General features: G+C 39.2%; 1 protein-coding gene and 1 pseudogene across 6 annotated transcripts in view; one reads left to right on the top strand and one right to left on the bottom strand.

Annotated features, from left to right (window-relative positions):
* The window catches only part of ERC1 (ELKS/RAB6-interacting/CAST family member 1), a 536,554-nt gene that overhangs the window by 53,009 nt on the left and 457,278 nt on the right, over nucleotides 1–26,267 (top strand). The gene's annotated exons all lie outside the window — the stretch shown is intronic.
* LOC102862034 lies at nucleotides 15,138–16,233 on the bottom strand (annotated as a pseudogene).

Here is a 26,267-nt window from a genome sequence, read left to right as displayed (position 1 = left end):
TGATTAGGTATTATTATCATGACAGGAGTCCAGAACGAAGGCATAGTGGAGTGGACCTTGGGGGGAGGGATTTTATAACAATGAAAGAATTTTTCTTTTACTTTTCAAAGAGAAGAGTGTACTGGAGTAGTGGAATAGGGAAGAGTGGGCAGGGAGAAAAGTGCAAAAATGAATGGAAATTAAAAGTCTCTGTAAATTTCCATTAAAATTAATAATAATAATAATAAAAAGTGACAAAAAATAATTGGCTTATTATGTCATAGTAGCAAGTAAGAATGTTAATGATGCACGCATTGATTGAATACATTTGTGGTAATAGTTGATTATTATAGTTTTCTATACAGAATGTAGCACGAGAAGACAAAGGAACCTACCTACTATAACAGAATGTGCAGAGAACTAGAATTGGAGAATTTAAAAAAGGGTATTTTGTCAATATTTATCAAGCTGAAAAGAACAAAAAAACAAATTCAAGCTTCAAGATGCAATACTTTGAGATACTATGGGCAAAATTGTGAATGATCCAAGAAACATAAAAAAAATTGACTACAAAGAATCACTGTACCAACAAGAATTGACCAACACTGAAATATCTTAGAAAGTACTTGTATGGTCAGGAGCCAATAGTAATGAAGGAGTTTGAGTTGCAGTGAAGTCATTGGCAAAAAATAAGGCCTCAGAAATCTATGGGATACCACTTGACATGTTTCAGATGACAAATGCAGCCCTGGACATGTTCACTAACCTATGCCAGGAAATTTGGGGGATAACTGCCTGTCCAACTGACTGGAAAAGATCCATTTGTCCCCATTCCAAAGAAAGGTGATCCAATTATGGAAATTATTGAACAGTATCATTAACATGTTACTGCAAATAACGGCTATAAGCACGGTCATCAATTTAAAAGTATGTGTCAACATGTTAATATCACATGCATGTAGATACTGCTGAAAATGATTAAAAAATGCCTAAAACAGGACATAGGCATTGACTGAAGTGCTAGGCATTCAAGCTAGATTTAGAAGAGGCCATGGCCACCACAGCAAGATAAAGGTAAACAATCCAATTGAAAAATGGGCATAGGATATGAACAGACACTTTAAAGAAGACATTCAGATGGCCAACCAGCACATGAAGAAATGTTTAAAATTCCTAGCTCTCAGAGAGGTGCAAATCAAAACATGAGATATCATCTCACCCCAGTAAGAATAGCAAAATTTAACAGAACAGCAGACAACAAATGCTGGCAAGGTTGTGGAGAAACTAGTACCTTTATTCACTGTTGGTGGGAATAAAATGGTATAACCACTATGGAAGGCTGCATGGCGCTTTCTCAGAAGTTGCAAATAGAAATACCATGTCATCCAGCAGTTCCACTACTGGGAGTATACCCCAAATAGACCATCACCGCCACCCAAACAGGTATATGCACATCCATGTTTATTGTGGCTTTGTTCACAATAGCAATGAGTTGGAAACAACCTAAGTGTCCATCAACAAATGAATGGATAGAGAAGCTGTGGTCTATTTACACAGTAGAATACTACGCTGTATTGAAAAACAAGGAATCAACTATTACACAAAATGGGTGACCCTGGAGGACATTATGCTAAGAGAAATATCTCAGTCACAAAAGGACAAATTCTGCATAGTGCCACTGTTGTAAAACAGGATTGATATCGGGGTTGGGGGAGACTGAGAAAGATGGGATAAATTATGTATACTACATTGAAACAGATGATGGAGAGAACTGTTCAAAAGGGATATATGATTAGGTATTATTGTCATGACAGGAGTCCAGAACAAAGGCTGCATAGTGGAGTGAACCTCGGGGGAGGGATTGTATAACAATGAAATAATTTTTCTTTTACTTTTCGAAGAGAAGAGCAAACTAGGGGGAGGGGGCGGAGAGGTGGACAGGGAGAAAAGTGCAACAATAAATGAATGGAAATCCAAAGTCTGTGTAAACTTTCATAAAAATAATATGAAAAAAATACAGATACAATAAAAACATTTGAGATATAAAAAATAAAAAGGATGGCTGTGCTTTACATACATTAGTTGGAAATTGAACCTGCGTGTTTTACGTAGAAGGTAAGAATTTTACCACTGAACCCTCAATGTTACCATAGACTCTTGGAAACCCTCCTCAAATGATAGTAGATTAGACTCTAATGCCTGACCTCTAGGGGGCTAATTCTGAGGTGCTATCTGCAGCTGCTGCCAAGAATCTCCAGCAGGCAGGAATTGCAGTTGTCCACTGCATGTGATGACGTACTCAATAGCCCTGCCTTCATTTCACCTGCAATGTCAAGGGCTTATTCAAAATACTTTCCTAACCATCAACTTTGATTTTGCCACATGAATGGGTGAGAACATGCAAATAGGATATGTTTTACTATCTATAAAAGGATTGGCTAATCTCGCCATTAAATTGAGTGGGTTCTTCAGCAGAAATTGGGAATCCCAAAACCAGCAAGGAAGAGGAAGCAGTGAGTGTCTTTTAGGATCAGAGATTCCTGTGCTAACCAAACTGAAATCTACACAAGAACAACAGCTGTCTCAGCGGAGAACCAGAGACCAACATGAGACAGAGTTTATTTGGGACTTCTACCTCATGGAGCCGGAGCCAGAGTCAGAGCCATCGGTCTTGACCCAAATTTGCTGGAGAACTGAAGGAAGATGCCGTAACTGGCAGAACTAAGAGAACTTTGTAACACTGACCTAAGCTGTGAGACTGAAGGTAATAGTGCCTGCAGCTACTCTTGAGATACTGTCTGGACTGAGCTTTTGTATCCTTCTACAGGATAAAAATGATCCTGCATTATAGCCTTTTAACTTCTCTAATAGTACTCATAACTGTGAGTATGGTTCTGTGAAGTCTGTGTAGTCATTGCAGTGGGTTTCAGACCCAGTAGTTGTAAGATTGGTGTTGGAAATAACATAGGAATATGGGGAATGGGGGCATCTCTGACCCTATAGGAATTAGTTTGTACAATAGATGTTGATTAAGACAGTTCTTCTTTTTGGGGTTTGGAGAAGTCAGACTAGGCTGTCCCAATGTGCCAATACTCCTCACACATTGCTTCTCCCACTCCTTCATTCTTGCTTCTAGGAATCTCAAGAAAAACACCAGAACCCAAATTCTTCTTTCAGAATCTGTTTTAGGGTACATTTCAACTAAGACAGGCTCCAACATCCCCCTAACCATACCACCATGAAATTTTGGGGTTATTCTTAATTTCTTTCCTTTTCTCATGTTCCACATTCAGTCAACTGATGTGTCAGAACTTATTCAGTGGTAGATAGTGAATATCCTCATAGTTAACACACCTCATTTTTTCTTTTACAAGACATCTTTGCCCATGTGATGACTTGGCATCTCTGAAGCCAGCTCATTCTTCGAGACCCAGTTTAGGTAATTTTCTCTCCCCCCCCCAAAATGATGAATTCATGTTAATTCACTTACTCGTTCTTGTAAAGTAATAGATTCACTCATTGAATGAATGAATCCTAGAATTTACTTGTGTTATGGAGATTGATTAAGTGGATGCATTGAAAACCCTTAATAAACATTTTATTCAATAAAAGGAAAAAAAGAAAAGAAGATACTATGGCACCAGGGATATATGTTACTGCTGATGTTAGATGAATCCTGGCTGAAAATAAAGAATACAAAAAAAAGGCTATCCAAAGGCATATGACTGTGTGGATCATAACAAATTATGGCTAACATTGAGAAGAATGGGAATCCCAGAATGCTTCAATTGCGCTTGTGTGAAACCTGTATTTAGACACAGAGGATGTTGTGTGAACAGAATAAGGGGATATTACGTGGTTTAAAATGAAGAAAGATGTGAGTTAGGGTTATATTCTTTCTCTTCATCTATTTAATCTGTTGTTGTGTACCATTGAGTCAGAGCTGACCCATAGCAGACTCTGGTGGGTTTTCAGAGGCAGTTAATAGAACAGGAGGAGCTTGTCCATATTTCTTCTGTGGAGCGAGTGGTTTATTTGAACGCTGTGCTTATTTGAACTTTCAGCTTCTTACCAGTAGGCCACCAAAGCTCCCTATTTTAATCTGTATGCTGAGTAAATTATTTGAGAAGCTGAACTCTATTAAGAAGAATGTGGCATCAAGATTAGAAGATTCATCAATAACTTGCTTTCTGCAGATGACATAATACTGCTTGCTGAAAGCAAAGAGGACTTGAAGGGCCTTGCTGCAGAAGGTTGAACACTGCAGTCTTCAATGTAGATTGCATCTTAACATCAAGAAAACAAAAATCCTTGTCACTGAACCATTAGGTGACATCATGATCAATGGAGAAAAGATTGAAACTGTCAACAACTTCATCTTACTTGGGTCCACAGTTTCGTTAAACTGTAAGAAGATCAAATGTATTGCCCAAATAAACGTGTGTAGTAAGGGTGCTTGTTTTTGTTGATTGCCTTCAAATCGAGCATGACTCATAGCGACCCTATGTTCAAAAGGCCTGAACCTCTCCAAATTGTTGAGAAACAGTGATGTCAGTTTGAGGGTTCAGATGCACCCAGGTCAGGCCATAGTATTTTCAGTCATTTGCTTCAGAGAGTTAGACAGTGAATATGGATGACAGAAGAAGAATTCATACATTTGGACTGTACTGTTGGAGAAAAGTACTTAATATCTCATGGACTGCCAAAAGAACAACCAGATATATGTTGGACAAGGTGCAGCCAGAGCGATCCTTGGAGGCAAAGATAATAAAGCTTTTATCAAATGTGCTTGGGGTATGTTGCTAGGAGAGGCTATTCCTTGGAGAGGGCTATTATACTTGGAAAAGCAGAGAGATGACAAAGGAGACAAAGACCCTTGGCCAGGTGGATTGACATAGTGACTCTAGTAATGGTCTTAAGTATGTCAGAGATTGTGAGGATGGCACAGGGTAGGATAGGTTTCAGATCTGTTCATAGGATGGCTTTGAGTCACATTGGACTCCACAGCACCTAACAACAACAACAACAACATGTATCACACCTCACAATTTCAGTATTCTATGTGAATATGTGTATGTGTGCTTGTGTGTTTTTATAGTTTATATGGACTATATATTTTGCTCTTTTAGTTTCTTCTTTATGATCAGCAGAGCTAATTGATTCTTGAATATTGTTTATAATGGTTATAAAAAGGTTATTTCAACATGGAGACATAAATTGCATATTATGGCATAAAATGGGGGGTTTTTTGGTACCTGTCTTTCATATTTCAATTTAGGGAAGTAAAATTTAAAATTCCAGATGAACTGATGAGAACTACTAAGATGTTCCAGCCAAAAAGTTTTTGAGAAAAATTTGTAACTGCAGACCTTCTTTATTTCAAACAAATATTCTTCACACAAAACTTATAAAGAAAATAAACTAAAAAAGAAGGCTGTGCTGTTGTTTCTGAGATAGGATGGGGGAGTCTGTGTTGCCTTCTCTTGCCTTTGTCAGACCTACCTTGAAGATGCTGCCCAGAAGCCCTCGAGCCTTGCTTCTAAAAGCTACTTGTCTACTTTTTAATCAACGAACAACAATAGTAATTACCGTTTATTGGTAACTTACAGTACAATAAATGCTGTTTCTCTCCATGTTATTTGTAATTGTTAAAATCCTTTGGTGTTAGATGCCATCAAACTGAGTACGACTCACAGTGACCCTATAAACAGTGGTTTCTGAACTCTGTCCTATCCTTTGCCATCCTCACATTGCAGCAGTCACCATGCCAATCCACCAGGTTGAAGGTCTTCCTTTCCTTCCTCCATACTTCCTAGCATCATGTCCCTCTCCAAGGAGTAGCCCTTCCTAGTAACTTGCTCTAAGTATGTGAGGTTAAACCGCATCATCTTTACCTCTCAAGAGCACTCCAGCCGCACCCTTTTCAAGACATATTTGTTTGTTCTCTTGGCTGTCCATGGGATATTCAGTGCTCTTCTCCAACACCACAGCTCAAAGACATCACTACTACTTCTGTCATCCTTATTCCTTTTCTAGCTCTAAAATGCATAGCAAGTGACCAGAAAGACCATGGGCTAAATCAAACATACCTTAGTCCTCAAACTAACATTATTACCTTTGGCTATTTGGAGCCTTTCTTTTCCAATTAAAGTTACTGAAGAGTACTGTTAGGAGTTTGATCAGGATTGCACTGTATATTTAACAAATATATTAAAACGGCATCTTTACACAGGAGCACATGTACAGTAAGGTTATATTGAGAAGGAACTTTGTTTTAGTTGAGTCAGTACCAGATTTCCAAGACTATAAATTGCACAGAAGGAGATTGCTTATCCCTCTTCCAGGAAAGATGGAGTCAGATCACCAGAGAGGCACAAATGGGTTAGCAGCACAGCCTTCTCCGGAGTTTTGAAAACACTGTGACCAAGATGAATTGGAGTCAGTGCTTTCCCCAGGGAGCAAGTGCCTCAGAATTTGCCAATTCTGGGTTTATAGTGACTTCTAACCACGTGACTGCCATGAGTAATGAATGTTAGCCTCATTCTTTTACTTAATCCTTCTCATAACTCTTCTCATCATAGTTTGCCCAACATTGTTATGATTTTTGCCTGTTTAAATAATTATTATAGAGTCTCACTTTCAGTTTCCTGAGCCCCTATTTGGTTAAGCTTCTCTTACCTTCTCTCTCCATTTTTAAGAGTGCAAGGTTTCATCGGTTTACACAATAGAACATAATAGAAAGCATGTTAAAACTGGGAAGATTTTTAGAAATTAACTAAATTAATCTCCTTTAAGTGATGTTAACTCTCATTGTTAAGGACTTCTTTTGAATATTTATTTTTCCCCTTTTGTAATCTTACCGTTTTCTTTAATATTGAAATAAATTAGCATTCAGTTAATTACTTAAATATCATTGTTCATGTTGTTTGTTGTTGTTTAATGCCATTGAGTCGTAGACGACTCATAGCGACCCTATGAACGAACAGCCTGAGCACTGTTTGTACATAGAGTTTCCAGAGGCAAGCCATTTTGGAAGTGGATGCCGCTCCTGCTTCCAGGCTTGATTTAGTTGGGAAGCTCCATCCAACACTGTCCACCATGGGTGCCCATTACCACGATTGGCACATCACTGTCACAGGCTTCAGGATCACAGCAACCACGAGTTACCTCTGTACAGCAACGCACAGACCAGTGTTATACCACCTAGAAGAATGTTTGACAGGAAGACAATTTGAACCTGGTTTAAGGCCGCATCCTGGTTCAAACCCTAGGCTCAGGCTGGCTAGCCTCACTCCAGGGACAGAGCAAACCTGCACGTCAAACACATTCCCGGAAAAGCAGTCGACTCCAAAAGCTTGCCATGATTCCTGCACTCCCACCACCACGCTCCTGCCTTCTGGCAAGGAGAGCTTCCCACGAGCCTGGGAGGAGCCAGCCAAACCAGGAACAACATGGCCACTTCTTCCCAGTTGCCTTGGGCTTAAGGCCACCTCCTGGTTCAAACCCTAGGCCCAGGCTGGCTAGCACAGAGCAAACCTGCACGTCAAACACATTCCCGGAAAAGCAGTCAACTCCAAAAGCTTGCCATGATTCCTGCACCCCCCCCACCACGCTCCTTTGTTCATGTTGTTGTTGTTGTTATGTGCCGTCGAGTCGCCTGCGACTCATAGCGACCCTATGTACAACAGCCCTAAACTCCGCTCTGTCCTGTGCCAATCGCACTGTCTCTGACACTCCCATCCTCCCATCCCAATTATCCCAGTCATAGGGTTTAAAAATTTTTGCACTCGTGTTGTACTATTTTCTCTACCCTCCCCCCCAGTTCGTTCTTTTTTTTTTTCTCCTTGAAAGTCTGTTTTAATTTGTCCCATTGCCACAGTGCTTGTCAAAGCCAGTTCTGATTAATCTCCTTTGTCAGTGTGTCCTTTGCCATTCCCTATCACTTTTCCCTGAGAGAGACTTCACCCTGATTCATAAGGAAAAGGGGACAGCGTATTCTCGTAGCTACTTCCTGCTGGAAAGGGATGCTGTAGGTTTCAGGGTGAAGATCTCTCGCTACTCTAAAGGGCCCCTTTGGCAATAGGAAACACGTAAACTATTGTGGAGATTGATTTTGGAATTTAGATGCACTGTTATCAATTGTGCTTAGTCGTACATGTTCATATCCTTGAAGATGTATCATGGAAATGTTGCAGCTTAGAAGACACAAATTTAACTAACAAGTTAAAAGTATATGAGTCAAAAATTAAAAGCAATAATATTATAAGTAGAGGTTCTAACACTAACACACTTTCTAATGGCAGGATTTGGATGCTTGGCCTCAACACCTGCATTTTCCAACACAGTTTTCTTTGCATGAGAAGTGCTTCCAAAGCAGTTGTCTTTCAGAGCTATGTTAAAAGGGGCTTTTTTGGTACTGTTTATCATGCCACTTTGGCTTGTGCTTGTGGCTGCGCAACTTCCTGGTGGCACGAAGACCTCAACACTTGCTCATGTTGATGTGTCCACAGATCCCAGCAAAAGTACAGTTTTTGTCCATTGGGAAGGGAGCGGTTTTGACTTAGTGGTAAGGAGTTACGTTCCTAATTCAAAGGCACAAAGTTGGAATCTACCAGCTGCCCCATAGAAGAAAGATGGAAAATCTCCTTCCGTGCGATTGACTGCCTCTGAAAACCCTCTGGAGGGTCAGTTCTGACTTGATGATGCAGAACAACAACATTCCATTGATACTAGTCATGACTCAGTGATAGTTGTTTCCTTAGAGACCCTTGTTTGATTCCTAGCTGGTATACCTCATCACTTCTCAACCAGAAGAGACTTTCATGTACTTTGGCACTTAACAGGTGTCAGAGGAGTTTCCAGTCCAAGGACTAGGAGAAAAGATGAAATGATCTCTTTTTGAAAATCAACTAATGAAAAGTTTGTGTATTGTAAACTTTATGTGTCCCCAACAGATTGTGACGATGGGGCAGGACCAAGCATTTCACTCCATTGTGCATGAGGTCACCATTAGTCAGGGCCAACTTAACAATAGCTGGCAACAACAGCTTTAGCAACAGTATTCCATTGTCTACTTAGTACACGATCGATCATTTTGTCCGTTGTTCTGTGGATGGACATTTGGATTTCCAGTTTTTTACGCTTATAAATAAAACAGCTGTAAACGTTCTTGTACAGATGTTTTTATGGGCATATCTTTTCACTTCTTTTGGGTAAATAAACTAGGAATGGAATAGTTGAATCATAGAGTAGATCTCTGTTTTTGCCTATCAAATCAGAACTGACTCATAACTGACCCTCCTGTGGATTTTTGAGGTTTAACGTACACAGAAGGAAATGCCCATCTTTCTTCTGTGTAGCTGCTGGTAGATTGAGCTACCAGGGAGGTGTGGCTTTTGGGTTACCAGGGAACCTTTTTACTGACTAAACCATTAGAGCTACTCCACAGAGTAAGATGTATGCTTAATTTTATGAGAAATTTAATAAACCAGCTTCCTGAACATTTCACCTTCTGCCTACTCCACATATGTGGCAACATTTAGGGTTTTTGAAATGGTTTCAGTTTTAGCTACCCAAATGGGTTTGTAAAGATGTTTCATTGGAGTGTGTGTGTGTATGTGCACCACACACACACACACACACACACACACACACACACACACACACATGTATATATATATATAAACATGAGCTCTAGTGACCTAGTGTTAAGACATTGTGTTGCCTACCAAATACAAGTGGTTTGAATCCACCAGCTACTCTGTGGCATTTTCCTCTTGTGTGTTATAGCCTCTGAAAAGCCACTGGAGGATCAGCTATAAATTGATTCTAACTGAACAGCATGTAACAGCAACATATATATGTACATTTAAATATATAGTTGTCTTTTTGGTGAGAGTTTACGTAGTAGTTTAGGTTTTTATTCAACAAATTATAACAAATTTTTCAGTGATACTGATACTTACTTCACAATATGTGAATTTATTACTTCCATGAGGTATTTGAGGGAACTGATGCACATCTGTATTTGCTTACCAGTCTGTGCCAACAAATTTGGAAGAGTTAGTTACCTGGCCAACCTACTGGAGGGAATACATATTTGTTCTCATTGAAAAACAATAGTGATGCAACAGACATTTTCAAGGAATATCATTAATGTCACATATAAGTAAAATATTGCTGATACTATTTAAAAAAAAACAAACACAAACAGCTGACATAGGCCAGAAAATCAAGCCGGATTCAGAAGAGGCTATAGAACGAGGACTATCATTGCTTAGGTCATATGGGTATCATGCAGAGTTGTATCCTTTCTCTGTACCTATCCAGGCTGTAAGCTGAGCAAATTTTTGCAGAAGCTGGACTGTATGAAAAAGATTGTGGCATTTGGACTAGAGGAAGACTCATCAACTGTCTGCTTTATGCATATGACACAATCTTTCTTACAGAAAGTGAAGAAGACTTGCAGCCCTTACTGAAGAACATCAAAGATTTTAGTCTTCAATATCAATTATATCTGAACATCAAGAAAACAATTCTCACCACTAGACTTATTGGCTACATCATGATAGGTGGAGAAAAGATAGAAATTGTTGATGATTTCATTTTACTTTGATCCACCATCAATACCCATGATAGCAGTAGTCAAGAAATCAAAAGAAATGTTACACTGGGAAAATTTGCTGTCAAGGACCTCTAAAAATGCTGAAGAGCAAGAATGTAATTTTAAGGATTAAGATAATTGTGATGCAAGTCATAGTATTATCCGTTGCTTCCTATACATCAGAAAGTTGGGTTGTGAATAAGGCTTACAGAAGAATAATTGATGCTTTTGAATTTGGTGTTGGAGAAGATTACTGAATATTTATGGATTACCATACCTTTACCAAATATTTTTCCCTTTTTACCCTGTTGGAGAAGTTTTTGAATGTGCATAGGGATTTGATTCTTAGAAGGTTCCATTCATCTATCTTATCCCCTGGTTTGTATTTTAAAGAATGTGTACATTCTGTTGTAGGCATGCTCCAGTTCCATCAGGGTTCATCTGTTTCAGCCTTGACAGAATTATTGGTAGTTGTAGCCCAGCACCATCAAGTTCTTCTGGTCTTCGGTGTAAATGAGGAGGTTGTAGTTGCTCTGAATGTTGCTTTTCTTGTGTTCCATTGCGTCAGAACAGAATCATCCCTCCAGTGCATTTTTTGAGGCAGTAAATCACATGAGAGAAGATCGTTCGTCTTTGTCCTGAAGAGGACCTGGTGAATTAGAACAAGGTGTCTTCGGGTTGGTAGTGCAACTTTTCCCCATTAAGCTACCAGAGCATCCTACTAAGTACCAGAGTTCCCTTTCCTCTGAATGAGTAGAGACTAATAGCTAGATCTTAGATAGCTGCTTGCAGCTTTTTAAGACCCCAGACACTGATCACCAAACAAAGATGCAGAGAACATAACTATAGTCTGTAATAGTTAGAATAATACAGAACTAAGAAATATGCCTAGGAAGCTCTATTGGCCTTAGAGGGTAAGGTCAACCCAAAGACAGCTGTTGGTAAGTAAATCCATCAGCTATTGTGGGGAGGAAAAACAGGTTGTTTCTTCCCCTGAGATTTACAGCTTAAATCTACCCTGAGTTTCAAAGAAAATCTACTAGAGGGTCAGGTATAGGTTGGTTTGATTCCGAGATACGTGACAATAATGTCAAATGTCAGTTGACCTAGATATACACAAGATTATGGTCCAAATTCTTCATACCCATCCTAGTACTTGTGAAATGGTATCTCATTGTGATTTTGATTTGTAGTTCTTTAACGACTGATGATGTTGAACATTTTTTCCAACTGTTTGTTCGCCATTTGAATGTCTGTTCATATATTTTGTCCTCTCTGAGTTATTTTTTGTCTTTTTGTTAGGTTGCAGTGGTTTTGTGGTTTGTTTTTTTTTTAATTTATTTTAACTCTTCAACCTTTAACACATTCTAAAAGTTTTTTTCTCTCAGTTTACCAGTTATCTCTTTTATCTTTTGGTAAAGTTTTGATGAAGAGAGTATTAAACTTTTGTGAGTTTTGTGTGGTTTTAGTTTATATTTCCTATATTATTTAATGATCTTGATCATATTTTCATTTGTTTATTGCCCATTAGTGTGTCTTCTTTTTGGTGAAATATCTAAAAATTTACAAATGGATTGTTTTTACTGAATTATTTTAAGTGTTGTTTCTGTATTTAAGATACAAGTCCTTTGACGGTTATCTTTTTTCCTAGAATGTACCATCTCTATTTTTATGTTGTTCTGATTCTGTAATGTTGAGTTCCAGTTAGTTTTCGTAGGCATTAAATTGTGCGGAAGTTGATTGCTCATCTTTCTCCCTTGGAGCAGCTGGTGAATTTGAACCTGTAACTTTGGATTGTCAGTGTAACTCTTTACCTCTAAGCCATGAGAGCCTTCTTGCAGAGCTCTGGGTGACTTAGTGGTAAGGAGTTGCACTACTACTATATATTTTTTGAAGTGATCTCTTTTGACAAGCGGACATTTTTAATAATGATGAAGTCTGTCATGGATTGAATTGTGTTCTCCCCCTCCTCCAAATACATGAATATGATGATATAGTATGAAAGCTTTGTAAGGATTTCCCATGATCTTTTAAGTCAAGTAGTGTCAGAGGATTAAGGATGAATGGAGTAAGGGAAGTTCTCCTAGGGCATGATTTGTAATACATTCCATCTCCCTAGAAATTAAAAGGGAAAAAAAAGTGAGGGCAGGTTTGTTTTTTTTAAACCTGGAAAATTTTTATTTATAAAATCTTTGACAACAAACATTAAAAATGAAACAGAACAAAACAACTATGAGATATCACCTTACCCCAGTCAGAATTGCAAAATTTAACAGAACAGCAAGCAACAAATACTGACGAGGTTGTGGAGAACCTGAAAAATGGTGCAATCACTGTGGAAGGTGGTATGGTGCTTTCTCAAAAAGTCGCAAATAGAGATACCATTTGACCCAGCAATTTCACTACTGGGAATATACCCCAAAGAGACCATAACTGATATCCAAACAGATATATGCACACCCATGTTTATCGTGGCTTTGTTCACAATAGCAAGGAGTTGGAAACAACCTAAGTACCCATCAACAAACGAATGGATAGAGAAGCTGTGGTATATTCACACAATAGAATACTATGCTGTATTGAAAAACAAGGAACTCATGCAACTTTATTCAAAATGGGTGCCCCTGGAGGACATTATGCTGAGTGAAGTATCTCAGTCACAAAAGGACAAATACTATACGATGCCACTGTTGTAAAGCAGGACTGACCTTGGAGTTGAGAGGAGTTTGAGAAGGATGGGTTCAATAATGTATACTGCATTGAAACAGATGAGGGAGAAAACGGTTTAAGAGGGAAAGTTATTAGGGATTTTTGTTATGACAGGAGTCATACTGTATACTGTATACTGGAGTGGACCTTGGGGGAGGGATTGTAAAACAATGAAGAATTTTTCTTTTGCTTTTCCAAGAGGGTAGTGTACTGTGGGGAAGGGTTGGGAGGGGAGAAAAGTGCAAAATGAATGAATGGAAATCCAAAGTCTCTGTAAATTTTTGTTGAAATTAATAATAAACTAAAAAAAAAAGAAACAGATCATTCCATTCCCCTCAAGAATGAACATCTTATTTAAGCTTCCTCCCACCTAACCTCCTTACAGTCCTCAAAATTCCGTAGTGGTATATATGTGTAACTCCTAGATGTGGGAAGTCAGACTCAGTTATAAGACAGTCAACACACATCTGCAGTGCTCTCTGGCAGAGGGTAGCCAGAAGTGTCCCTCCATCAAGCTGAGACTCAGGCAATAAGCCAGGTGGGCTCATGATGGTCTTTCATTTTCAGAGATAAAAAGATGACAACAGTTTAGAATAAGAGGTGCATAGCAAGGTGGACTGGGGGGGGGGAAGAGAGGAAATTATGCAACAATGAATGAATATTGAAAAAATGAACTGAGAGGATTGTTGTTGTTGTTATGTGCCATCGAGTCGTTTCCGACTCATAGCGACCCTATGCACAACAGCCCTAAACCCTGCTCTATCCTGCGCCAACCGCACCGCCTCTGACACACCCATCCTGATTACCCCAGTCACCGAATCAATCCATCTCATAGAGGGTCTTCCCCTCCTGCGCTGTCCCTCCACCCTCCCAAGCATGATGTCCCTCTCCAAGGACCCGTCCCTCCTGGCAACATGTCCAAAGTATGTCAGACGAAGCCCCAGAATCCTTGCCTCCAAGGAGCAGCTTGGTTTAATCCTCTCCAAGATGGATCTGTTTGTTTTCCTGGCAGTCCAGGGTACATTCAGTACCCTTCTCCAGCACCACAGCTCAAAAGCATCTACTCTCCTTCTGTCCTCCCTAGTCATTGTCCAACTCTCTGATGCATAACAAGCCATTGCAAATACCATGGCCTGTATCAGGCGCACCTTAGTCTCCAGAGAGACACTGTTGTTCCTGAGTACGTTTGAGAGGTCCCTAACAGCAGACTTTCCCATCGCGATACGCTTTTTGATTTCCTGACTGCTGGTACCAAGAGTGTTAACTGTGGAGCCGAGCAAAGTGAAGCTGTGAACACTCTCAATCTCTTCATCATCCATCTTGACGCTGCCAATTGGTCCAGTGGCAAGAATCTTTGTCTTCTTGACGTTGAGCCTTAGTCCATACTGAAGGCTGCAGTCCTTGACCCTTCGCAGCAAGTGCATGAGGTCCTCCTCAGTTTCAGCAAGCAAGGTTGTGTCATCTGCATAACGGAGATTGTTGATAGATCTTCCACCAATCCTGATGCCACAATTCTCCTCATAGAGCCCAGCCTCTCGGATAATCTGCTCTGCATACATGTTGAAAAGGTATGGAGACAGGATGCATCCCTGGCGTACACCCTTCCCTATTTTGAACCATGCAGTGTTACCCTGCTCTGTTCTGACTACTGCCTCTTGGTCCAAGTATAGGTTTCGTATTAGCACAATTAAATGTTCTGGGATTCCCATTCTTCTCAGAGTCAGCCACAGTTTGTTATGATCCACACAGATCTCTGAACTGAGAGGATTAGGGAGGAAAATGTGTAACAATGAATGGATGAAAATTCAGCTTTTTGGTAAACTTTTACTTTTGTTAAAGTTACAATTTAAAAAAAGATAAAAAGATCCAGGCTAACCCTTAGATAAACTTGGGAGGTTACTGAGCTGAAAGTTAAGGTCTCTGCATCTCCCACTTGGGAGGCAGAGTTGGATGGAGAGGTGAATGCTTTCTTGTCCTCACCTAGAATTTAAAATGCTGTGAATTCTTGAATTCAGAGGAGAGGGAAAATAGCAGATGGAGAGATTGATCTGTCTCTTGTAGATAGGGGTGTCTAAGATGGCACTGATCATGTCAGTGCCCTCTGCCAGGCTGCAGTCAGTCTCTTCAGTGGCAGGCTCACCTTGCCCAGAAGCTCTTTAAACTCTGGGACCATTTTTCTATCAGTGTGTCAGTCTCAGGCATAGGCTTTGTATAGTGCATGGTCATAGGGGCCTTAGGCACTGTAATTCAGAGATGCTCTTGATCCATGTGTCGATGGCATAGGATTTTTTTTTCTGTATCATCCAAACTCTTTACTTTCATATGTTGTATGACATTTTGCTGCTTGGCCTTCTCTGTTAACCAGAGAGTACTGTCAGCTCTGACTCCTTTGTAGAAGGCTCATCTTAGACGAACAGCCCAAGGTTGTCAGGCTTTCTATCAGGACTTGTGACCGTTAAGAACACATCAATATCTCCAACAACTGGGATCAAATCAGGAATGAAAGGTTTCAGTTTGTGGTCCAGGTCAACCAGTTGAGGTGTGTACTTACTGATACATTGAAAAGGTTCCTTAATCTCAGCAGAAACTGGCAAACATTCATAATCTGCAGGAGCCCCTTCTAGAGGGGCTCCATGTTCTTCATCATCATTTTCATCAGAATCCATTTCAGATGAGTAATTGTTATCATCATCATTATCATCATTTTCACTAAAGCCCCACTGAGGTGTCCACTGTGAGAGTGTCTTTTCCTTTCTGAACTTCTGGCTCTCTATGTACCATCCCACCCTCTCAAGTCCAAGAGAAAGCCTGGTGCTTGGGCTCGCAGGGGCAGATGGGACAGAGTCCGTGTCTTTGCCTCTATGGCCTGAGGCCTGTGGCATGCTAGTTCTTAGAACCTTGTTATTTCCCTCTTCAAACCCATCACTATTGTTATCAGCCATAGTCTTGTTAGGAAGACAGGCAGGATGAGGAAGTCCTTGGTGTTTTGAGAGCAGGTGGGAAGATGGATATGAAGGGACCCTTACAGCCACTGAGATGTAATTTTCAGGAGTAGATTGTACCGTTTTGGACCTGGGCCTTTGCAAGAAACTCCTTGACACTGCAGAAGGCCAGAACACATGAAGTCTCCTGGGAATGATGTTTAAAGAAACAAGGACTTTTCCTCTACAACTGACAGAACATTTTCCCCTAGAGCTTGTACCCTAAACCTGGATGTCTGGCTTCCCAAACTGTATGGGAATAGATAGCTATTTGTTAAAGCCACCACTTGTAGTATCTCTGTACCGCAGCATTTGATCACTAAAACAAAGTTTGACTTGTTTTTAATTTTATCATGAGAACTTTCTAACATAGGCATTTAGATACCATTTCCTTAAAAGTATGCAATTGAAGGTGGTGGTGAAAGTTTTATGCTCACTGGTCTAAACATGCCGATTGCACACATGACACGAAAAGTAAAATATCTGTAAATGTTGGTACTAGACTCAGATATCTATTTGAAAATAATGATAGGAAATGTGTTTATTGAGTATTTATATGACAGCGTTGACAGAGAGTCAGGAAAAGCACATTTATTTTTGTTTTAAACTCTCCATGATGATTCCAGATGATATGTTGCTAAAACATGAAGCAATCTTTTGTACTCTTTGTTATGCCAATTGATTTTACTCTCTTCATTAATATTTTAAAAAAATCATTAATTTTTAAAGAGTTCTTTTATCTACTTGTAGTTTTTATTGAAGCCTATGTAGACAAGTCTTAAAAATGCCTTATTTGGGAGTCTTGCACAGTGACCCTACACCCTGTGAACATGGCGCTCGCTGCAAGCTGTGCTGAGTGTGGAAACGACACAAAATGATGTTAGAACAGTGGGAATCAGCTGCACAGGAATCTTTGGGAGATATTGTTTACTGTAGTCTTGAACAAACAAGATGAGTTTGATGCTCTGCAAAGTGTGAAAGCTGCTAGTCATTAAGTCTTCTAATGAGGATAGCTAGTTGATCAAGATGACACTGAGCAATCCTTCAGAACTTGATCAACTAATGAGTGAGGAAGCATATGAGCAATACATAAAATCTATTGACTGTAAACAGAATCACTAAATGAAGTATATAAGACAAATTACCCCAGCATAGCTGTCCTAAGTTAGTGCAGAAGAAGGGAGGTAGGGAGCAGGGTGGTGGTGAAATTAAAACAGCTTTTAGGGCTGTCCCAGTCATTGGGATGGGAGTGTCAGAGACAGTGCGATTGGCACAGGACAGAGCAGAGTTTAGGGCTGTTGTACATAGGGTCGCTATGAGTCACAGGCGACTCGACGGCACATAACAACAACAACAACAACAACATTTAGGGCTGTCCAGTGTCACATGAAAAACAGTACTACATTTTTCCATATACTGCCTTTACTGGTGCTATTTTATTTTATTTTATTTTTTTTTACAATGAAGCAACGGCCTTGCAGCAAAATAAACAATAATAAAACATTCAACATTTTTTAAAAAATGCCTTATTTGATGGTTGCTATGGGAAGATGCTATGGGAGCTCTGGTGACATACTGGGTTGTGTATTGGATTGATAGTCAAATGATCAGTAGTTCAGATCCACCTGGTTCTGTATGGGAAAGATTTGGACCCTCTCTTCCCATAACAATTCACAGCATCATGAATCTGATGGAAGGCCATCCTGCATTTGACTTGATGACAAGTAGATTAGATTTTTTTGTTTGTGAAACGTATTAAAGATCTGTTTTCTATAAAATTAAGACTGTCTCAGTGTTTTTCCTACAAGAAATATTTATTATTTTCTCCATAAAATTTTGGATTAGGTTGTTATTTTTTTATCCCTAGATATGTCTTTTTGCTCTCATCACCCTTCTCATTCTTGATTTAATAGCACTTTGAACAAATCATATTCTATTGCATTTCTGATGATAGTTTATACACAGATTCCCATCTGGCAATTTCCATGTAAGTTGTTCAGTGACATTAATTACATTTATTACAATGTGGCCTAGGATTGCCCATTTTTCTCCCTGAACTAATGTTGTTGGTTGTTGTTATGTGTCATTGAGTCACTTGCAACTCATAGTGACCCTATGTACAAGATCCCTAAAACTTACTCTATCCTGTGTCAACCTTATTGTCTCTGACACACCTATTCCCATTACCCCAGTCACGGAATTGATCCATCTGCCAGAAAGGTGCAGCTTTGGAGTTACCTCATGGAGAGTTAGCTATGAATTGGAATTGCTTGATAGCAATGAGAGAAATTCACACTAAGATCAGTAAACACTTGACAGTAACTCTTAACAGGTGAGATGTTTGATTAGAATTCATCAGTTCCATGGAATCTGTTTAGTGAGGCTAGCATCTTGGATTTGATCATTATAAATATCTGTTAGTTTTATATAGAAGTTCTACATTTAAAGTTTTGTACAGATAGTTACAAATATATGCAAATTCTTAACATGAAAGAGAATTATGGATAGATCAGCTAAATGCTATAATATTACTGGAAACCAAATAATTGGATAACCAAACCAATTTTGTTGTTGAGTCCATTGGGTCAAAACCGACTCATAGCTGACCCTCTGTTGAGTTTTCAGAGACAGTGAATTGCATGGAGGAGTCATCTTTCTCCTGCAAAGCAACTAGTGGGTTTAAACTGTGTACCTTTGGAATTGCAGTGCAGCTTTCTTACCATTAGGCCATCAGAACTCCCTAAAACTAATCTTAGGTTATATATATATACACACACTCACACTCACACACACACACACACACACACACACACACACACACACACATATATATCATAGACAATAAATTAAAGGCTTTAGGAAAATAAAAGGAAGGTATAAAGAGAATGTTACTTCTGAAAAATATCTTAGTCATAGTTAAAACATTATTGTTTTTAGATTTGAGTTGGTTGTGATTCACGTTCAACAGAATGAAACATTGCCATCCTCACAGTTGTTGCAGTAATTGACCCTGTTGTTGCAGCTTCTGGGTCAGTCCATCTCATCATTACCCACTGTGATGCTTTTTTCCAGGGACTGGCCCCTCCTGGTAATATGTGCCCACAGAGACTGAAACAATAGGCTCAAGTATGTCAGATGTGATGATGGTGTGGAATAGGACAGGGTTCAGATCTGTTGTTCATAGGGTCTCTAAGGCATCGTATTTTGCCCCACGGCACCTAACAGCAACAACAACAACAAACTATGTGAAATGTAGGCTTGCCCTCCATGCCTCCTAGGAGTGTTCTGGTATCCTTACTCCAGGACATATTTGTTCTTTTGGCAGCCCATGGAACCTTCAGTATGCTTCACCAGCAACCACAGTTTGAAGGCATCAATTGTTGGTGGTTTCTTATTCATTGCCCAAGCTTTCCCGTGCATATGAGTCAACTGAAAATAGCCTGCCTTGGATTAGGCACATCTTTGTTCTGTTGCATTTTACAGTGGTCCTTCGTTTCCATGCATTTTCAATTTTCTTTACTATTAAGTTGTCAAAGTTCATCCAAATTGTACCGTGAATCAGAATTTTATTTCAGTTCATGAATGAACACTCCCCTGTATGTGTAGATCACATTTTGTTTATTCATTCGTAAGGAGCTCTGGTGGCTTCGTGGTAAGAAGCTGTGCTGCAATGTGGTTCGAATACATCAGTTGCTCTAGGAGAAAGGTTCTTAGTTTCCTCCTGTGTGATTAACTGCTGGTCTTAATAAGTTTTTCAACAAGTAAGAATAAAGAACTTTTGTTGCAGTCTTATAACTTAATGAGGAATGTGAAACCTGGTAGCCTAGTTGTAATGAGCTATGCTGCCAACCCAAAGGCAAATGGTTCAAATCCACCAGATGTTTTACAAGGGAAAGATGGGCAATCTCTTGTGTGATTTACTGCCTCTGAAAACCTACTGCAGGGTCAGCTGAGTCAGTTCCACATAAATGGTACAGGATACCTTGATAGTATCACTAGGGTCATTTTAATGAGATTGTTATATTGAATTTTAAACACTGTACTTATCAAAGTATATATATTGGAACAATTTTGTAATAATTTTTATCTGTTACCTTGCAGTTCTACTTTAGTCTTAGAACATTAGAAAAAGACCTGGCATTCTATCTTATTTATGCAGTGGAAATTCATTCAGTACAATGTACTGAGAAGCATATGTGAGAAATATTCTGTGTCGCTTTGAAATTAGTTGATCTTCTGCAAGATTGTCTATTGCAATCTGTCATTTACCTGGCTAGTTTTATTCTGATTTCTAGATTTTATAGAAACACTCTACTAACTTAGAAGTGTTGTGAAAAGTGAATATTTTTGGTTGGTGTATATTCTGCTTTACTGATCTTCTTTGTATAGGCTTTCCATTTTTCTTATGTTGAAATATTTTCTCTGCCAGAGAGTATTCTTCATATAAATAAGTTGTTTGGCTTTGTACTAATGAATGCCTTAATTTTATGTGAAAACATCTTTAAACAAATGCAGTTGGGCTTGAGTGCTTGTCTGTAAAACTGTGATCTTTTTGTCCTCTCTATTTCTCTCTGCCTTACGTCCCTCTGTGGAAGAAAAGTAGGGCTTGAGGTGGGAGCACAAAGACAGTCCATAAACTTTGAGTACACAGTGACTTCGGTGTTGACACAACCCTGCTGCACAAAGACATGTGTTTGCTTTACAGTTGTAGCTGCAGCTGCACATCAGCAGGGTCTCCCTTCAGGTGGCCAAGGGTCTCCCTTCTGGTGGCCAAGCGTCTTGCCTTCAGTGTGTGTTCATTCAGCCAAACCTGTTTTCAGTTACAGCATTTCCAAGATTCTCTGTTAATACTTGTGTAGCTGAGTGTTACTACTACTTAATTTTTCTGCCTATATCTTATCTTTTGTTGATTCATTTATACTAGTATTTTTAAAAAATTATACTGATATATTTACAAAGTTCAAATACATTGTTTTGAAGAACAGATCTTTCCAGTTTCTTTCACCCCACGCCCCACATCAAATTGTATAACTTCATGATTAAACCCTCCCTCCCTCTGCACATCCTCATTCCTCTGCTTCCACCCTTCCCCGCCTTGGATTCTTATACTCATTCTACAATAATGGTTTTATATAATATTTGTCCTTGTGGGACCCAGTTAGTTCGCTCAGTATAATGCTCTCCTATCCCTCCCAAGTTAGATAATAATTTATAAAATCATTTACCCTGTGTGCTGTGAAGTATTCCATTGTGTGAATGTACCAGAATTTCTCAGTCCATTCATTTGTGGTTGATTATCTGGGCTGTTGTCATATTCTTACATTGGTGAATAATGCTGCTATGACCATTAGTGTACACGTCTCCATTTGTCCCTGGTTCTCATTTTCTTAGGGTATGTTTCATGTAGTGGATTAGCTGGGTCATATGGAATTTCTGTGTTCAGCTTTTTGAGGAACTGCCAAACTGCCTCCCAGAATGGTTTTGCCATTTTACAGTCCCACCAGCAATGTTCATAAGAGACAAACTGGTGCCAAGCTTAGAAGCCTTAGTCTACAGTATAAAGAGACTGCCAAATACAGCCAGAAATACACAGTCTGAAGAGGATAAAATTGATGAATGGGACCTTCTAAAGATTAAATCCACACATGCATAAAAAAACTTTGTCCAATAGGGTGAAAAGTAAACCTGCTGACTGGGAACAAACATTTGGTAATACCATCTCAGGCAAGTCTCATAACAAACGTTTACAAAATACTCCTGGGCCTCATAACCCAATTACAGTATAGGCAAAAAACATGGAAAGAATTTTCAGAGGAAGATATTTGTATGGCAAACAGACACATGAAGAAATGCTCAAAATCACTGGCAATAAGAGAGATGCAAATCAAAACTATAATGAAATGACTATCTCACTCCAGTAACAGTGGCAAAGTTGAACAGGGCAGCAAGTAATAAATGTTGGAGAGGATGTGTTGAGAAAGGAACTTTTATATTAGCATTTTAGTGAATAAATTTGGAAATTGTGTATTCCTTGTTTATTTCCTTAACAGATAGTTTCTCTGTGATGAAATAAGACTTGAGCCTGTACTTAAATGCTGCAGAAATAAGTGTACCTTTATGGTTCTTGTAGTTTCTGACATTGCTTGTTTCACCACTGGACATTCTTTAACTAGGTGGTAAGCAAGTGTGTGCCAGAGGATCCTTCTACTGGTTGCTTCTGCTTTAGAAGTGCTTTCTTTTTAGTTATTCTAGTATTGCCTCTCCGTTCTTGATTGCTTAATGCATTTTATTGTTACATTTTTTGTGTATAAAAATCTCTGTTTTTCCTCTCCCTATTAATTTATTTTTCCATTTATTTATTTATTTATTTTCTTTCATTTATCTGGGTACTAATGCTATTGTTTGCTAGTTAAATTAAACTTGTTTCTAGGAAGGGTGCTTTAGAGACTTGAATTTGGCACTTATATGGAAGAAAAAGCTGTTACATGATCACTGTAGAGATTGTTGGTGGTTCACTGATAGAATTCTTGCTGTCCAAGTGGGACACTTGGCTTGGCTGTCTAGCTGATGTACTCCACCAGACCAGCTGTCAGTGGTGACCTGAATGATGCTGCAATACTGAGTAATTTTCAGTGGATTTTCCAGACTCTAAAAGGACTATGAAGAAAGACCTGGTGATCCATTTTGGAAAGAAAAGAACACAACTAAAGAAACTTCTTTGGATCACAGTTTTTCTGATCATAACTAATCATGTTGGCATAGGACTAGACAGTGTTTGTTCTGTTTTGCCTGGGATTGTTGTGAGTTAGTGCTTGACTTGGTAGCAGCAACAACAACAAATAATAGAACAGTGTTGGTGCTTCCTGTGATTTGGTATAGCCTCATTTTCATTCTTTCTATCTCTTAGTGATAAGAAGGAAAGTAGTTTCTTTGTGATGCTGAATAATAATTAATTTAATTTATGTGACACTTTTTTTAAGGCTGTCCGTTTTTCTGGCATGGTACCACGTGATGGGAATGCAACGAGGAGTGAGAATTAATACTCAACCTCAGAAGGCTCTGGTTTGATAAGGGAACTAAACAGATACACAATAAGTGTAAGTGCCGCAATAGAGGCACAGTGAAGGCATTATAGAGAAATAGATGGTGTGAGGCCATAGATCACTTTTAAATGGCTTTTCTTTTCACGATCTTGTACGTGATTTCATGTTACAAGGTTGAAACTATGCAAATGATGTTTGTGTGGACTACCAAGGCTAGCAGAGAGCTTGCTAATAATTCGGGGCTGGTACCTGGGGGTGGGAAGGGTGGGGCCTGACTGCAACAAAGAAGACAGAATGAAGAATAGTACCTTTTGGACCTACCTGCGAACCTTTTGGACCCAGAGTCAGAGAGCTAGCTACAACTAGGGAAATGACTAGAAATAGTGAGAAGCAGCAGCAGAGAAAGGGTGGCAGCAGAACCAAGATATTGGCAGGACATAGTGTGGTGGGCTTTCTGACCAATGGAAGGAGAGACCTGAGTGCGTCTAGTTGAGAGGTTTGCCGGCAGAGTGGAGCACCCATGGGCACACTATTATTGTGCATCATTGAGTGGAAACAGACTGATAGCTTACCCTCTAGCCAGTTTTCAGGTACTCTAAATTGAGTGAGAGGAAATTGCCAGTCTTACTCCAGTGGAGCAGCTGGTGGTTTTAACCGCATGTCTTTGGTTTGACAACACAACTCCTTTCCCATTAGGCCACCAGAGCACTTATTAGGGCAAGTTAAAGACATTTATAGATTTGTTTAAACAGGGCAGAAAAGCCAAGCTAGCACAAGAGGCCCAAGAGGGCTGAGAGCCAGAAAGAACACCTGAACAGAAACTGTCCTGATTAAAGAATAGAATTCTGAGCCATTTCTGATCCTGAAATGTAACCAGTAAACTCCATAATTGTATTTTCTGAAAATTCTGTATAGCCATTGCAACAAATTACCTAACAGATTTTGAGAGTGCTGTGGGAGAGAATATGGGTTTAAAAAGTGGTGAAAAGATTGGATAGAAGATACATGTTGACCTCTGCTTAGTAGGAGTCAGCTTTCGGCTCTTGATGCTGATAATGAACACATAGCACCTCCCCTGTGGTGAAAAAGGTCAGCTGTCTCTCCCACCACACCACTTTTTTACAAGACTTTTGTCTCATTCACCTTGGGAAATCAGAAAAGGCTTTCTAGTGACATCAAACGAAAAAAAAGCAAAGTAGGAACTAGCTATTAAAGAAAGAGGGGGAAAAGGGTGTTGGAGAAAGGTTAAGAGGTGAATAATAAATAGCCCAAGAGTTTAGGTAACTAGAAGTTTCTAGAACTTAATGCAACAGTTTATTGTAACTTTAGTTACTCATTGTCTTGATCAGTATGTGAAGTATATTTATTATCCTAGAACTTTCCTATTTTGGTATCTTTGCCAAATAATCCTTAACTTTAATTCTGTTTTGTACTTGCACAGAGATGGATTATTTCTATTCTTGATATAATCTTGTCCAAATGTTGATGTCCCCTGGGGATATTTGGTTACATAGATTGATAAACTAGATTCCAAGAACACAAAAATAGACCAATTTTTCCAAGATTCAGTAGCAAAGAGTATTTGCTAAAATCCTAGCATAATTGCTTGTTCATGTTCTTAACTCTGGCAATTTTTTCCTCTTAGAGAATAACTTTGTTAGTAAGTAAAGAGTGAAAAATTTACTACATCCGTCTGTATTCTACCTGGTGTATTTCTTTCTTGCATTTAAGTGTATCCACCCCAGACCGAGAATTTATTTTGGCTTAGTATTTGAGAGCTTAAAGTGTGCTTTACTGCCCAGAAAAGAAATTTTTGTCATCTATAGCTAGAAACCTAGACTATAATGATCAAGAGAAATAAATGCCTTTAAAGTTCTTATCTGAATCTGAAGTTCAGGCTCACACAAAGAATGTGTCCTATCTCTATTCCTTTTCAGTCTATATGCAGAACAGATCATCTGAAAGATTGAGCTGTATAGGGCAAAATGTAGCATTGGAACTGGAGGAAGACTCAACAACAACCTGCATTTTTTTTAGCAGATGACACAAATGTGCTTGCTGAAACTAGAAAGACCTGAAGCACTTGCTATAGAAAGTCAAGGACTGCAGCCTTCAATATGAATTGAAGCTCAACATCAAGAAAATATTCTTACCACTAGGCTGATTAGTAGTATTATGATAGACGGTGAAGACATCAAGAAAATATTCTTACCACTAGCCTGATTAGTAGTATTATGATAGACGGTGAAGAGATTGAGATTGTTAACAACTTTAGTTTGCTTGGCTCCACAGTCAACACTCTTGGTACTAGCAGCCAGGAAATCAAAAGATGAATTGCACTGGGAAAGTCTGTTTTCAGAGACCTCTCCAGAGTACTGAAGAGCAACGATATCAGTCTGGAGACTAAGGTGTGACTGATCCAGGCCATAGTTTTTGCAGTTGTTTGGTATGCATCAGAGATCTGTACAATGACTAGGGATGATAGAGAATCGATGCCTTTGAGTCATAGTGCTGGAGAAGACTGTTGAATATACCATAGACTGCCAGGAGAATAAACATGCTTGTCTGAGAGAGGGTAAAACCAGGCTTGGAGTGAATTCTGAGGCTTTGTCTGACATACTTTGGACATGTTGCAAGGAGGGACCAGTCCTTGGAGAAGGACATCATGCTTGGTAGAATGGAGCGACAGAGAAAGAGAGGAAGACCATTGATGACATGGATTGATTCAGTGACCAGGTAATGAGGGTAGGTTTGTTAGAGACAATAAAGTTGGCACAGGATAGAGCAGGATTCAGCGCTGTTGTACAGAGGGTCGCTATGAGTCGCAAGCGACTTGATGGCACTTAACAACAACAACAACATTATGTATTAAATATTTGTATATGTCCTTTGTCTCTTTTTGTTTTGTTTTAAATTTAACACAACAGAATGTAGTTTTGGGTAAATATATAT

Source organism: Elephantulus edwardii, unplaced genomic scaffold (assembly GCF_000299155.1).
Source record: "Elephantulus edwardii isolate Elephantulus edwardi_28Jun2011 unplaced genomic scaffold, EleEdw1.0 scaffold00096, whole genome shotgun sequence".
Lineage (NCBI taxonomy): Eukaryota > Metazoa > Chordata > Mammalia > Macroscelidea > Macroscelididae > Elephantulus > Elephantulus edwardii.
Note: the sequence above shows the minus strand (reverse complement) of the source record. Positions and strands in the feature narration are given on the sequence as shown.